General features: G+C 42.2%; 1 protein-coding gene across 1 annotated transcript in view; it reads right to left on the bottom strand.

Moving 5' to 3' along the window:
- Window positions 1-3981: 3981 nt before the first annotated feature.
- LOC126183666 (succinyl-CoA:3-ketoacid coenzyme A transferase 1, mitochondrial) overlaps window positions 3982-15971 on the bottom strand; it is an 88934-nt gene continuing 76944 nt past the window's right edge. The window contains exon 11 of the mRNA XM_049925819.1: window positions 3982-4330. The gene's annotated coding sequence lies outside the window, so the exon portion shown is untranslated. The remainder of the gene's footprint in view (window positions 4331-15971) is intronic.

Raw genomic sequence — 15971 nt, 5'->3', positions numbered from 1 at the left:
AGCACACTCCGCTGCAGATTGAAAATTTCATTCTAGGAACAATGTAGCTCACATTTGCACAGATTGTCTTCAAACTGTTTGATTATGTCTTCTTATTGGTCGTTGCTACTTTCCATCTGCACAAATCATATGTTTACATGTAAGCCCCAAGTGAAGATTTGTGCCATTGTCTTATGGCTGACACTTCAGATGTCACTTTTCCCTTATTCAAATGTAGCAACCTGTCATATAATTTGTCTGGCAAGTAATGCATAAGCGCATGAATGGCCACATTTTGTCACTTGGGCTTCTTTCCCTTCAAATATATACGTTTTATCATGCCACGCATTCTTTCCAAGTGCATGTTTGTGTCAAGGCCAGTGTGCTGTCAGTAACAATATGCCCAATTTGCACATATGGTCTTTTAGGTTTTTTTTTCTTTTTTTCCAAAATATGTCCCAAATTTTGAAATGTACGAGTCTGTTTTCATGTGAAGTATAGCCTTTTCTAAAATTACCACTAATGTCCTAATATTCTTACATGCCTGTACTTGATTTCTATATCCCTTTACCACACTAAGATTTTTTTCTCCATACTCTGTCAGTGTGCCTCAGACAGAACAATCTATGTTTGGTTGGAGTCATTACTTTGCACCATGCTCTGAAAAACACATCTGCCATATCAGACCAATACTTTTGTCTGGAGAACACTTATAAGAATTTTTATGACACTTAAACACTTCCATAACTTTAAGATCTATTTTGGGAAACATGAATGAACATGTGAGTCCCTGCCGTAATTCACCTAACACCAGTAAAGTTGTTAGTTCAAAACTGTATTCATTTAAACCAGAAGTGCTCTCCATGCAAACAGTTACTTCCAAATTTGTATAACATACCTTTTGGGACATCATTCACTATTATTAAAATTAAATCCTTTCACAAATCCTATTCTTCTGATACACCACCTTCCACTTTGTAGAATTGGAGAACAGAAGCGGTTTCCTCCATCTCCTTCGACCAAGATTCTGCTCTAGTACCGTCATTTGTGTGTCTTGTAGCCTCAGACTTTAGGTTGTAACTTTGAGCTATGTTGTGTGCATCTTTTCTTGACAAGAAGTTATGATGCTGCAAGCCACTATCTTGAACCAGATATCCAAAACAGTCAAGAATGTGGTCAAGTGGAATCTTCATTGCTGTTTTCCTAGCTATTTCCTTCCTTTCAAATTTTGAAACAGCCTATCTCAACAGATTACCCCCATATGTGCTACAGAGGATAACTAACTTCCCCAGGTGAATGAAGTGTCTTGTCCATTTTAGATGGGCAGTGACCACCAGTTTTATTATTGCTTAATATTTTAAGCTGTGGCACATAAAATATACCTTTATGCTTTCATCTGCACTTTTAACCAACTGTCCTTGTGCACGTATGAACTTATTCAAGAATATCTTTTCCTACTTTGTGCTTCCACTCATAAAACTGATTTACATTACAAAATTCACAATTTTCTTCACAGATATTTATATCACGGATCAAAGAACAAAGCTGAAGCATTCAATACGCGTTGGGACAGGTAAGTACATATAAAGCACTTTACTCCCACGTTCCATTCAGTAGGCAGCATCATTGTGTTGCTTTAGAGAGTCTACTCTGGGAGGGGAATACCTATGTTACATCCATATAAATTTTTCATCATCGCCAACTGGATGCTCACAACAGATGTGTCAATGTAAGTTTTTATTATTGCTGTATGTTGCAGTGAACAAATTTCCCAAATGAAAGATGTATTAACATAAACACACAATAACCAAAAACTGCAAACCGTATATAGACTAACGCAAGCTTTTGCTCTCTGCCAACAGAAAACACTAAGAGCTGCAGATCTGAGGCCAGCGAGTGCACACAACTGGCACCAAATCACCAGATTTGCAGTCCCTAGACTCAAGTGTCCTGACTTATAATAGATAAATACAGTATGTGCCTTTTGCTCCCATCAGCACGTGCCCCCTTCTCTTCACAACAGAAAACGTCCAGCTACGGGCTGCCGAGACCGGCTTGCCACTACACACCAGCCACTACAACTCATGAATTCTAGCACAGAGTTAAAGCAGCATGGAATGATATGACTGTATCTGTCATCCGAGTTCACTTTCACTTGATGCCCAGCTGGGTCAGAGTAGGTGTGGCTGTCACCAAAGGTAACACCTTTGTGCTGAATACCCCAAACAACCTACAAATTTAATTACATACCCTTCCTTATACTGCATAGGCACCGTAAGAAAAGTTTCATTGCTAATATCCTTCCTGGTGGTGTCATTTTAATGGCCAGTAGCATCCTTGGGGAGGAGAGGTATACGCTGGAGAAGACCCCATCACCCACACCCCATGATGAGAGGGACACACACACACACACACACACACACACACACACACACACACACACACAAAATCAACTTCACTCAAGTTTCATTGAAGCAAATAAATTACATTTGTTTTGAAGGAAATTTGACTGTGGCGTTTATGTGTGTGATGTTTTTCCTTTTGACTTTAAACTCTGGTCTTATCTTTGTCGAGATTATCAGCAAAGTTGCCGAGAGGTATGTGGTGGTGGTGGTGGTGGTGGTGGTATATGAACTGTGACTGATTTATGTTTTCCTGTCCAGTTGTTGGATCTCTGAATCATTTCTAAAAGTAGTCAGACTGCTATAGGGATTTCATTTTTGGTATAGAGGTAGTGACAATTTTTGTTGCTTCTTGTGGGTCAAAGCAATGCTGGCAGCCTTTATTTAAACTGATTTCATAAAGAAATTATCTGCTACAACATTCCTTTCTTGGTTTACAAGTATCACAATCAGAGGTATTACAACTTACTCTCCCAAAATCTTTTTTTTTTCTCTCTCTCCTTACTGAGGAGTGCAAAATGTATTATATGTAAACAATTCACCCCCACACACGTAGCAAATCTATGTTTGAGACATATTCACCTATCGGGCTGCTTAGGCAATACCAGGGTAAACCTGTTTCTAGGCAGTAGCTCCTCATTATCTTTCCATTCTCACAGAAGTGAAATTTTTAGCCCGCTGAGGTCTGATCTAGGTTGACTTTCTGACAAATCTAACCCCCCTGCCCCCACCCCAATTAGTCTAGCATTCCATTCCGTTTTTTTCTTCTCTCTTAAGACAAAATGTTCACACATTGAAAGAAGGCCAGACAGCATGATAACAGAGCACTTGTTAGTACTTCTGCAATATATGAAACCAGAATGTTAACCACCTCACTTGGTTTAATATATTCAGTTTTTGTGATCATACAGATTTTTCCTCCACTGATATTTACCACTGCTTAAAAAAAAAAGAATGTACAGGAATAATGAGGATAGCTACCAAAAATTCTAAACAACAGCTCTCACCAATGTAAGACATGTACATTATTTTGAAGTGTGCAAAGTGGAAATACTTAAAAGTAACTATGAAACTATATAAGCAGTTGCAGTATCTAAAATTCTTCAGTCAACTTTATTATAAAAAATACAGATTTTTGTTACAATATTTTTTCATAATCTGAAGCAACACCTTGCTTTTATATACAAACGAGGCATAACAAAAGTTAAATTTCTTTATAGTTTCTCTCAGTCTTACAATATAGTTCATTTCTTAAAAATCTTACAAAATGGAAATTAAGCAGCAATTCACAGTTATGGTAAAGTAGATTATTTTATTCGTAAAATGTCATTGTTTTATTAATATACATACTGTAGTGTCAAAAATGAAATTTATCAGGCTAAAACAAAATACCATGTCCCATAATGAGATTTAAATGACAACTGACAGTATTAAAATGTCAAAATGGTCTAAACAGTGTGATAATGTTACAAAAAGGAAAACTGTAACACATGTGTTAATGGGAGCATGACTGACTGCAGTGACCAACGGCACAATGCAGAACAATTTAATCCACAAATTGCTGTGGTAGTTGCATCTTTTATATAACAATAAAACCAAGTTTCAACTTGGAACATTTATTACAAATTGCTTAGTCTTAAGACAAAGAACTAGTTCAATTCTCCAATGAAATAACAAAAGTAACAACACCCACTCACTCAGTCCTGGTTTTATAAATGTTAAGCCATTTCCAAAACTGAAATTTTTCTCAACATTCACTCAATTACCAAGATGTTTTGTGTTGCATACAAACACAATTTTACAGTCATTATCACCATCCTATTTTCTTCATCATCATTATAATTATAATCACCATTCTATTCTCATCATCATCATCACCATCTTATTCTCTTCATCATGACCACGTAAGACAGGAATCTGCCATTTGTTCAGTAATGATTTAGCAGAATCTGAAACAAGAATCACGCCCATCTTACACAAGTTGAAATTTCATCCTCTCATGAAGAATAGAGTTTTTTTCTCATAAAATGTCTGAAAAATTTAATATTCAGTACCCTAAACAACAAGAAATGTATTTCAGAATGGGACTTTTCACTCACTAATTGTAGGAGTAAAATTAGTGTACTGCTACAGTGAAAGCCAGAATTTTGTCACTACTGGGAGAAGCAGTATCTTCAGAATGTAAAAAAAAAATTGTTGTCCAACGTCCATTTGCTACAGTTTTAGTTTTCTGGAACTCTTATCTTCATTGACACTTTTATTCAGTGAATACTTATGGGTTTCGAATTCCTCAATTTAATTTATATAAGAACTGTAGATTAAAACTGAAGAAACTGCAAAAAGGTGGGAATTTAAGGAGATGGGACCTGGATAAACTGAAAGAACCAGAGGTTGTACAGAGTTTCAGGGAGAGCATAAGGGAACAATTGACAGGAATGGGGGAAAGAAATACAGTAGAAGAGGAATGGGTAGCTTTGAGGGATGAAGTAGTGAAGGCAGCAGAGGATCAAGTAGGTAAAAAGACGAGGGCTAGTAGAAATCCTTGGGTAACAGAAGAAATATTGAATTTAATTGATGAAAGGAGAAAATATAAAAATGCAGTAAATGAAGCAGGCAAAAAGGAATACAAACGTCTCAAAAATGAGATCGACAGGAAGTGCAAAATGGCTAAGCAGGCATGGCTAGAGGACAAATGCAAGGATGTAGAGGCTTATCTCACTAGGGGTAAGATAGATACTGCCTACAGGAAAATTAAAGAGACCTTTGGAGATAAGAGAACCACTTGTATGAACATCAAGAGGTCAGATGGAAACCCAGTACTAAGCAAAGAAGGGAAAGCAGAAAGGTGGAAGGAGTATATAGAGGGTCTATACAAGGGCGATGTACTTGAGGACAATATTATGGAAATGGATGAGGATGTAGATGAAGATGAAATGGGAGATACGATACTGCGTGAAGAGTTTGACAGAGCACTGAAAGACCTGAGTTGAAACAAGGCCCCGCGAGTAGACAACATTCCATTTGAACTACTGATGGCCTCGGGAGAGCCAGTCATGACGAAACTCAACCATCTGGTGAACAAGATGTACGAGACAGATGAAATACCCTCAGACTTCAAGAAGAATATAATAATTCCAATCCCGAAGAAAGCAGGTGTTGACAGACGAGAAAATTACCGAACAATCAGTTTAATAAGCCACAGCTGCAAAATACTAACACGAATTCTTTACAGACGAATGGAAAAACTGGTAGAAGCCGACCTCGGGGAAGATCAGTTTGGATTCCGTAGAAATACTGGAACACGTGAGGCAATACTGACCTTACGACTTATCTTAGAAGAAAGATTAAGGAAAGGCAAACCTACGTTTCTAGCATTTGTAGACTTAGAGAAAGCTTTTGACAATGTTGACTGGAATACTCTCTTTCAAATTATAAAGGTGGCAGGGGTAAAATACAGGGAGCGAAAGGCTATTTACAATTTGTACAGAAACCAGATGGCAGTTATAAGAGTCGAGGGACATGAAAGGGAAGCAGCGGTTGGGAAGGGAGTAAGACAGGGATGTAGCCTCTCCCCGATGTTATTCAATCTGTATATTGAGCAAGCAGTAAAGGAAACAAAAGAAAAATTTGGAGTGGGTATTAAAATCCATGGAGAAGAAATAAAAACGTTGAGGTTCGCCGATGACATTGTAATTCTGTCAGAGACAGCAAAGGACTTAGAAGAGCAGTTGAACGGAAAGGATGGTATCTTGAAGGGAGGATATAAGATGAACATCAACAAAAGTAAAACGAGGATAATGGAATGTAGTCTAATTAAGTCGGGTGATGCTGAGGGAATTAGATTAGGAAATGAGACACTTAAAGTAGTAAAGGAGTTTTGCTATTTAGGGAGTAAAATAACCGATGATGGTCGAAGTAGAGAGGATATAAAATGTAGACTGGCAATGGCAAGGAAAGTGTTTCTCAAGAAGAGGAATTTGTTAACATCGAGTATGGATTTAAGTATCAGGAAGTCATTTCTGAAAGTATTTGTATGGAGTGTAGCCATGTATGGAAGTGAAACATGGATGGTAAATAGTTTGGACAAGAAGAGAATAGAAGCTTTCGAAATGTGGTGCTACAGAAGAATGCTGAAGATTAGATGGGTAGATCACATAACTAATGAGGAAGTATTGAATAGGATTGGGGAGAAGAGAAGTTTGTGGCACAACTTGACCAGAAGAAGGGATCGGTTGGTAGGACATGTTCTGAGGCATCAAGGGATCACCAATTTAGTATTGGAGGGCAGCGTGGAGGGTAAAAATCGTAGGGGGAGCCCAAGAGATGAATACACTAAGCAGATTCAGAAGGATTTAGGTTGCAGTAGGTACTGGGAGATGAAGAAGCTTGCACAGGATAGAGTAGCATGGAGAGCTGCATCAAACCAGTCTCAGGACTCAAGACCACAACAACAACAACAACAACAACAACAAGAACTGTCTATAGAATAATATTGCACTAATCTTATGTGTGGCAAGTATTATAGACCATTTCATGTGTTTAAGCAAAAGTAGAGACTATCAAAAGATGTGAAGAAACATACAAGTTGTGATTCAGAAGTTTCACGACTGATTCATTTCTGAGTAGAGGAGCGCGCGCAGACTGATTCTGTCGGGTGGGGGGTCTCAGGGAACGAACAAACATTGCGGCAGTTGCCTCCAGAACCCTGGAGAGTGCACACCGCTTGCAGTGTGAGTGCGCGTCATTGACCTCAGTCGAAAAGTTGGAGAGGCAAAAATGGAGCGGTGTTATGCAATAAAGATTTGCGTGCAAATGAACAAAATCGTCACGGAGACTCTCGGTATGATTCAAGAGGCCTTTTAAGGAAGAAGCCATGTCCTGTGCAATGGTTTTCATGTGGCACAAACGTTTCAAAGATGGGCGTGGGAATGTTGAAGACAATGACCACTCTGAGAGGCCATCATTAAGCCAAATGGATCAAAACTTGAATAGAACGCGGGAACTTTTAAACAATGACCATCGTCTTAGTACTAGATTAATTGCTGATGAACTGGGACTCAGAGTACAGTGTGGAGGATTGTGACGGAGAATTTGATGATGCGAAAAGTGTGTGCCAAACTGGTGCCCAAAGTTTTGTTGGTGGATCAGAAGAAACGGCACGACTGTTTGCCAGGAAATGCTCCAACAGTTGAATGTTGATCCGAACCTTCTGGAAAAGTGGTTACTGGTGATGAGACCTGGGTCTACAAGTATGATCCTGAGTCAAAGCACGGAATGGCACACTTTTTTTTTTTTTTTTTTTTTTTTTTTTTGGGGGGGGGGGGGGGGGGGGGGCGGGGAGGAATGATTCACGAGGAGTTTGTTGCTCGTGGACAGAATGTCAAAGGTGACTTTTATGCTGGAGTGCTCCATCACTTGAGGGATCGAGTTCACCATGTCCGCCCGGCAATCTAGGGCAATTTGATTCTCCACCACGACAATGCGCCCGCTCACACATCGTGCACTGCTGCCGAAGTTATGGCGAAGTTCAATGTGACGCCGCAGCCACCCTACAGCCCCGACATGGCTCCAAGTGACTTTTTCTTCTTCCCCCGCCATCTTCAGTTATTTTGCTGCCCAAATAGAAAAATTTATCCACTATTTTAAATGTCATTTCCTAATCTCATTCCCTCAGCAGCACCTGATTTAATTCAACTCCACTCCACTATCCTTGTTTTACTTTTGTTGATATTCATCTTACACTGAAGTGCCAAAGAAACTGGTATAGGCATGTGTATTCAAATACAGGGATACATCAAAAGGCAGAATATGGTGCTGCGATCAGCAATGCCTATATAAGACAACAAGGGCAGTTGTTAGATAGGTTGTTGCTGTGACAATGGCAGGTTATCAAGATTTAAATGAGTTTGAACATGGTGTTACAGTTGTCGCACGAGCGATGGGACACATCATCTCCGAGGTTGCGATGAAGTGGGGATTTTCCCATATGACCATTTCACGGGTGTACTGTGAGTATCAGGAATCCAGTAAAACATCAAATCTCCGACATCACTGTGGCTGGAAAAAGATCCTGCAAGAACGGGACCAATGACAACTGAAGAGAATTGTTCAACGTGACATACATGCAACCCTTCTGCAAATTTCTGCAGATTTTAATTCCGGGCCATCAGCAAGTGTCATTGTGCGAACCATTCAACAAAACATCATTGATACGGGCTTTCAGAGTCGAAGGCCCACTCGTGTAACCTGGATGACTGCACGACATGGAGCTTCACCCCTCACCTAGGCCTGTCAACACTGACATTGGACTATTGATGACTGGAAACTCATTGCCTGGTTGGACAAGTCTCGTTTCAAATTGTATCGAGTGGATGGACGTGTACAGGTGTGGAGACAACCTCATGAGTCCATGGACCCTGCATGTCAGCAGGGGACTGTTCAAGCTTGTGGAGGCTCTCTAATGGTATGGGGCAAGTGCAATTGGAGTGATACGTCTAGATACGACTGACAGACATAAGCATCCTGTCTGATCACCTGCATCCATTCATGTCCATTGTGCATTCCGACAGACTTGGGCAATTCCAGCAGGGCAATGCAACACCCCAAATGTCCAGAATTGCTAGAGTGGCTCCAGGAACACTCTTCTGAGTTTAAACACTTCCGCTGGCCACCCAAACTCCCCAGACATGAGCATTACTGAGAATATCTGGGATGTCTTGCAACGTGCTGTTTAGAAAAGATCTCCACCCCGTTGTACTCTTACGGATTTATGGACAGCCCAGCAGGATTCATGGTGTCAATTCCCCCGAGCACTACTTCAGACATTACTCAAGTCCATGCCACATGTGTTGCAGCATTTATCTGCGATCTGTTATACCAATGGAAATATGTTTGCATGACTTGTGTGTCCTGTGTTGTGGTTCGCTGATAAAAGATAAAAGCAAACTGAACAGGCACCATATTGATTTACAAATTCGTAGAGTGCCATGTTTGGTGCTTTTTGTGTTTATACTTGTTTAATACAAAAATGTGCAGTTTAATTGATGCATCACATTAATGATCTTTCCAAACTCCATAGTTTTCAGTATGATTTGATTTTTAAAAAGTCACCGAATAAAACTATTATCTCTATTCTAAATTAAAAACTTCCTTCATTACCACAAAAAGGAATGTTTTGTGATGAAACCAGCAAATTGCTGAAAAATATAATGTGACAGATACTTCAGGTGGACATGAAGGAAAAACCTGAAACACTGAATTGCACCTTCATACTAAGCTAGCAACTCTTATGGCCCAAGATCCACGCAAGTCTGTTTTCACAGCCCTAGCAACCGTGGGATGATAGTGATGAACTCTACTTATGCCAATATGGCAAACATGCCATTAAGTGTACCTAGAATGGTGGATCTCAGTCATTTAGATGTTATAAACAGATATCTATTCCTTTGTAATTAAGTAATTTAGTGGAAAAGCATCTTTCCCCGCCAGCAGGAAATGTGGAAGTAATGAGCTGTCTCATACTTTGAAGGAAAAATAGAGAATACAGATGTCTGGTTCCACATAATAGGAAAGTGCTGACTTATTAACATGATTGTGTTTCAGAAGAGAACTTTCAAGTTATGACAATGCTTTCTTTTGAAAAACTTTTCCACAGTGTGTGGTTGCATAGACACTTTTCCTTCAATTTATTGGATTTGAAGGGTTTAACGTAAATGGTTTCTTTTTTCCAGAAATTTCAATAAATGTGATCTGTGTTGTCAATAAAACTGATAAACTCATTTTCATTTCAGCATAACACAAAAACAGCCAAATGAGAGAAAAACAAAGAACATACAGTACTTCAAAAATAAGAAGTAAAAAACGAATACAAGAATTGGCAAGAGAGACACCAAAATCAGTAAATAACAACTACTCTACCGGAAAAAAACATTGAAACTGGCTATAAAATAAACAGTTCTTTTGCTGTCTTTTTAAAATTTTCAACATGGTTGGAGCAGCAAATGTAGAATGAAATCTTTCTGTTGAAATCGTAAACAGCCAACTAGTTGCAAAATGGAAGGTTTATTAAAACCCCTTTACCATGGTTTCAGTGTTTATAAAAATTTCTTCTTCAGAAGGAAATACTGACAACTGGCTTACACATTGTGATAGAGGTTGCGTTGACAGGCATCTTTCAGCTATATTTTACATATGTTTACCACAACATGCAATTCAGTTGTCAGTATTTCCTCCTGAAGACTATGGTTTTCGAAACACTGAAACCATGGTAAAGGCATTTTAATAAACCTTCCATTCTGCAACTGATTGGTTGTTTACTATTTCTACAAATAAAATACTTACAATCTAAGAGTCCACGATTACCTGTAATTTTGCAGCACAGGTAATTTTGATTTTCTGTGCAAAAATGACCAGGGTCTGTAATATGTTTCCCAGCTCTCCTCTGAACCTAAGTTCTTGGAATTTCAACCGTAAACCTCTCCATGATATACAATGTCTCTCTTGTAACATGTCACCTACAGTTTAACGAGCATCTCTGTTATGTTTCTGTGCTTACTAAATGATCCCATGATAAAATTTGCCCTTTAGTTTGATCTTCTTACTCTAACATCCATCATAGAACTGTTCTGTAAGCCACTTCTTTCGCTCATGACTTACATTTCCTGAAGTTTCTTTCAATGAATCTCAGCTCGGTATCTTCTTTTCCTGCAATGAGTTTTGTGTGTTCATTTCCACTTCAGGTTACTCTGCATGATTACTTCTAAATATTTTAAAGTTGCTACTGTTTCCAGTGATTTATCGCCAACAGCGTAATTGGACAGTAAGGGATTTCTTCCCCTACTTGTTGTATTGGTTGGTTGATTTAAAAAAAGGGGGGGGGGGGGGGGGGGGGACCAAAATGCGAGGTCATCGATCCCTTGTTCCCGGTAAAATAATTACACAAGGGAAAGAAGAAAAGAAAGGAAATGTACAGCACAATAACAGGAGAACCAGCCACTCTGCGACACATTAAAACATCCACCCTAAAAGCATCAGAATCGACAACACAAAGGGACAAAGGACATGCGCTAAAACTTATCTAGAATGATAAAATCCACCATCACGTATAAAACGTAAAACTAAATTAGCCAGTGAGGCCTTGTCAGGCAATGAGTCTGGTAACTGAAGAGCGAGTCGCAGGGCAGACAAAGAACGACATCTCACCAAGACAAGGGCCACTGTCAGCCGGGCGCAGAACTGATACTAAGGTGGGTCATCACGGCGCAGGAGGTAGCCATGTGTCACCCAGGCATGACCAATGCGAAGCTGGCAGAGAACCACAGGGTCCCTGCGAGAGGCCCACATGGGGGACTGCCACACATTCGTAATCTCCTTAATGGCACGCAGTTTGTTGTGCATGCTGAGGTTATGCCACTTCGTCTCCCAAATCCGCAACACCTTACGGCGTAGTACTGAATGCAGGTCAGTAGCAGAGAAGCCGATCTCCACAAGTGGTTTCGGCAAAGCCTGTTTGGCCAGCCTGTCAGCAAGTTTGTTGCCTGGGATTCTGACTTGACCTGGGGTCCAGACAAACAACACTGAACGACCAGACCATTGCAGGGCATATATGGACTCCTGGATGGTTGCTACCAAAGGATGACAAGGGTAGCACTGGTCGATAGCTTTTAGACTGCTCAAGGAGTCAGTACACAGAAGAAACAACTCCTCAGGGGATGAACGGATGTGCTCAAGAGCACAAGATATAGCCACGAGCTCAGCAGTGAAAACACTGCAGCCATCGGGCAAGGAATGCTGTTCAAAATGTCCTCCATGGACATACATGAAGCCAACGTGACCATCAGCCATTGAGCAGTCCATGAAAACCACTTTGTGGCTCGGTGCATGTCAAGAATCAAGAGGAAATGGCAGCAGAGAGCCACAGGCTTAACTGAGTCCTTAGGACCATGTAAAAGGTCCAGATGAAGCCATGGCCTAGGTGTACATCATGGAGGTGTACGTGAATGGACCTCAAGTGTAGGTGGTAAAGGCAGGGACTCCAGTTCTGAAAGAAGGGATCGCACACGAACTGCAATTGGAAGCCCTGAGCTAGGCTGCTGATGCAGGAGATGAACCGCTGTGGGTGGGAAAAGGAGACTGATTTGGATGTGCAGGACAACTACGAACTTACGCAACATAACTGGCCAGCAGTTGTGCACGCCTAACCCGCAATGGAGGGACTCCAGCCTCCACAAGGACACTGGTCACCAGACTCATCCTAAAAGCTCCTGTCACTTGGCGAACGCCACAGTGAAGCACTGTGTCAAGTACATGCAACGATGAGGGCGCCACTGAACCATAAACCAGACTCCCATAGTCAAAGCGGGATTGAACAAAGGCTCTGTAGAGCTGCAGCAGCGTAGAGTGATCTGCACCCCAGTTGGTGTTGCTCAGACAGCAGAGGGCATTGAGACGCTGCCAGCACTTCCGCTTAAGCTGACGAAGATGAAGAGACCTAAGAATCGATATGTCTCCACTACGGCGAGTGGATCATCGTTAAGATAAACTTCTGGTTCTGGATGAACTGTATGGCGCCGACAGAAGTGCATAACAAATGACAGGTGCTGCTCAGCAACACCAGTACTGGTGGAGTAGTACGAAATCCAGAAGTTGTCTGCATACAGAGAGGGTAAGACAGACGGCCCTACAGCTGCTGCTAGACCGTTAATGGCCACTAAAAATAGTGATACACTCAATACAGAGCCCTGCGGGACCCCATTCTCCTGGATGTGCGGGCAACTATGGGAGGCACCAACTTGGACATAGAAAGTACGGAGTATTTTGAATAAAAATCGGGAGTGGCCATCGGAGACCCCACCCATATAATGTGGCAAGGATATGATGTTGCCAGGTGGTGTCATACACTTTTTGTAAATCAAAAAAATGGCAACCAGGTGTTGGCATCTGGAAAAGGCTGTTTGGATGGCAGACTTGAGAGACCCAAGATTATCAGTGGTAGAGCGACCCTGCGGACCTGCCCTTACATGGAGCCAGTAGGCCATGCGACTCCAGCGGCTTACAAACAACATTGGTGAGGCTGATGGTCCGATAGCTATCCACATCAAGAGGGTTTTTACTGGGTTTGAGCACCGGAATGATGGTGCTCTCCTGACATAGTGATGGAAAGATGCCATCGCACCAGATCTGGTTGAAGATGATGAGGAGATGTCGCTTGTAGTCAGATGAGAGATGTTTAATAATCTGACTGTGGATCCGATCTGGCCCAGGAGCTGTGTCAGGGCAATGTGCAAGTGCACTGAGGGGCTCCCACTCTGTAAATGGGGCGTTATAGGATTCACTGTGGCATGTAGTGAACGAGAGGACTTTCCCTTCCAGCCGCCATTTGAGAGTGAGAAAGGCTGGGGGGTAATTCTCTAACACACAGGCTCGAGCATAGTGCTCAGCAAAGTGCTCGGCAATCGCATTTGTGTCAGTAGATAACATGCCATTTATGTTAACATTGGGAACACCTGGTGGGGTCTGGTACCCGAAAAGAGATTTGATCTTTGCAGAGACTTGCGAAGATGACGTATGGCACCCAATGGTTGAGGCATCCCTCTCCCAACACTCCTGCTTCCATCGTTTTATAAGTTGGTGAATACGGGCACGGTGCCATTTAAAGGCTATGAGGTGCTCCAGGGAAGGGTGCTGCTTATGCCGCTGTAAAGCTTGCCGACACTCCTTAATTGCTTCAACAACTTCCAGCGACCACCATGGGACTGCCTTTCGCTGGGGCACCCTAAAGAGCGAGGGATCGCATTTTCTGCCACATAAACTATTGTTGTAATCACCTGCTTAACCATCACATCGATGTTAAAGTGTGAGGGAGTTTCAATGATGTTACATCAGAGGTGAAAGTTTCTCAGTCTGCCTTGTTTAAAGCCCATCTGGGCAGGCATCCATGGGCCTGATATCGGGTCACCGACAAGAAGATGGAGCAGTGGTCACTACCAAACAGGTCGTCACGTGCTCTCCAGTGGATAGATGGGAGAAGTCCTGGGATGCAAATTGATAAATCAATGGCCGAGTAACTACCATGAGCCACACTGAAATGTGTGGCGGCCCCAGTATTTAAGATAAGAGGCAGAGGTCAAACTGAGACAGTAAAGTTTCGGCGTCTCTGCCTTGGCCAGTAAGCACGGTGCTACCCCACAAGGGGTTATGGGCGTTAAATCTCCCAAAAGTAGGAAAGGCTTAGGGAGTTGATCAATCAGTGCAGTTAAAACATTCAGGGATACTGCACCATCTGGAGGAAGATATACATTGCAGACATAATTTCCTGTGTCGTCCTTATTCTGACAGCCACAGCTTCAAGACGGGTTTGAAGGGGCACAGTTTCACTACAGACTGAGTTTAGCACATAAACGCGAACTCCACCCGACACTCTATTATAGTCACTACGGTTCCTGTAGTATCTCTTATAGCCGCAGAGGGCAGGGGTATGCATTGCCATGGAGGCCAGTGCAGAAAGCAGGTGTAAAGCTTAACAGTTGCTGTAGCTCAGCCAGGCAGTGAAAAAAACTGCCAGAATCTCCACCTCATCAACAGACGCACAGCTTGTAGATAGTGGTGGTGTGGGTGCAACTGCCATTCCCTTGGTCTTGGGGACCTTCTTTTTGATGTCTCCTGTTACTCCTTATTTTTCCCTGCGTGGGAGGACTTCACTGATTCAGTCTCCAGGACTGAGTACGAGCATGAAGCCCTATGACCAGCTACTTTTGGGATCTTCAGCCCTGACAAGTGTCATCTTTCCCACTAGCAGAAACCTGGGAAGGGAGTGACCCAAAGGACTCCTTTCTAGTGAGAGGAGTCAAAGAAGCTTTATGCTTCTCTGGCACAGAAGTGGGGACTGAAATCCTCAATGGTTGGGGGGATGTTGCTCCCGTCCCAAAGTAGGTGGTGCAGGAGCAACAGGGAGGGAAGTGCCCCCCCACCGTCATGGGGGTAGGTGTAGTCTCCCAGTTCTGAGAGGCAACAGGAATGCGAGGAACTGATGGGGCGCCAACTGTTCTCGTAGTGGCGGTGTAAGAGATGGTTATAGCCACAGGATGTACACCCTCAAATTTCCTCTTAGCCTCAGTGTAGATCAGTCACTCCAGGGTCTTATATTCCATGATTTTCCTCTCTATCTGTAAGATCCTGCAGTCTGGCGAGCAAGGTGAAAGATGCTTTCTGCAGTTGACACAGATGGGAGGTGGGGCACATGGAGTATTGAGATGTGATGGACGTCCACAATCTCGATATGTGACACTGGAAGTACAGCAAGAAGACATATGGCCGAAGTTCCAGCACTGGGGGAGGGATACATGGCTTGACATCACACCGTGTGTTAGACCATCACCTTGACCTTCTCGGGCAATATGTCACCCCTGAAGGCCAAGATGAAGGCACCGGTGGCAACCTGATTAGCCCTCGGACCCTGAAGGATGCAAGAGACGAAATGAACACCTTGAAGCTCTAAATTGGCACACAGCTCATTGTCAGACTGCAAAAGAAGGTCCCTGTGGAATATAATACCCTGGACTATGCTTAAGCTCTTATGGGGTGTGATGGCAA

The sequence above is a fragment of the Schistocerca cancellata genome, chromosome 4 (genome assembly GCF_023864275.1).
Source record: "Schistocerca cancellata isolate TAMUIC-IGC-003103 chromosome 4, iqSchCanc2.1, whole genome shotgun sequence".
In the NCBI taxonomy this organism is placed as follows: domain Eukaryota; kingdom Metazoa; phylum Arthropoda; class Insecta; order Orthoptera; family Acrididae; genus Schistocerca; species Schistocerca cancellata.
The sequence above is the reverse complement of the archived record's forward strand: the minus strand, read 5'-3'. Positions and strand labels throughout refer to the sequence as shown.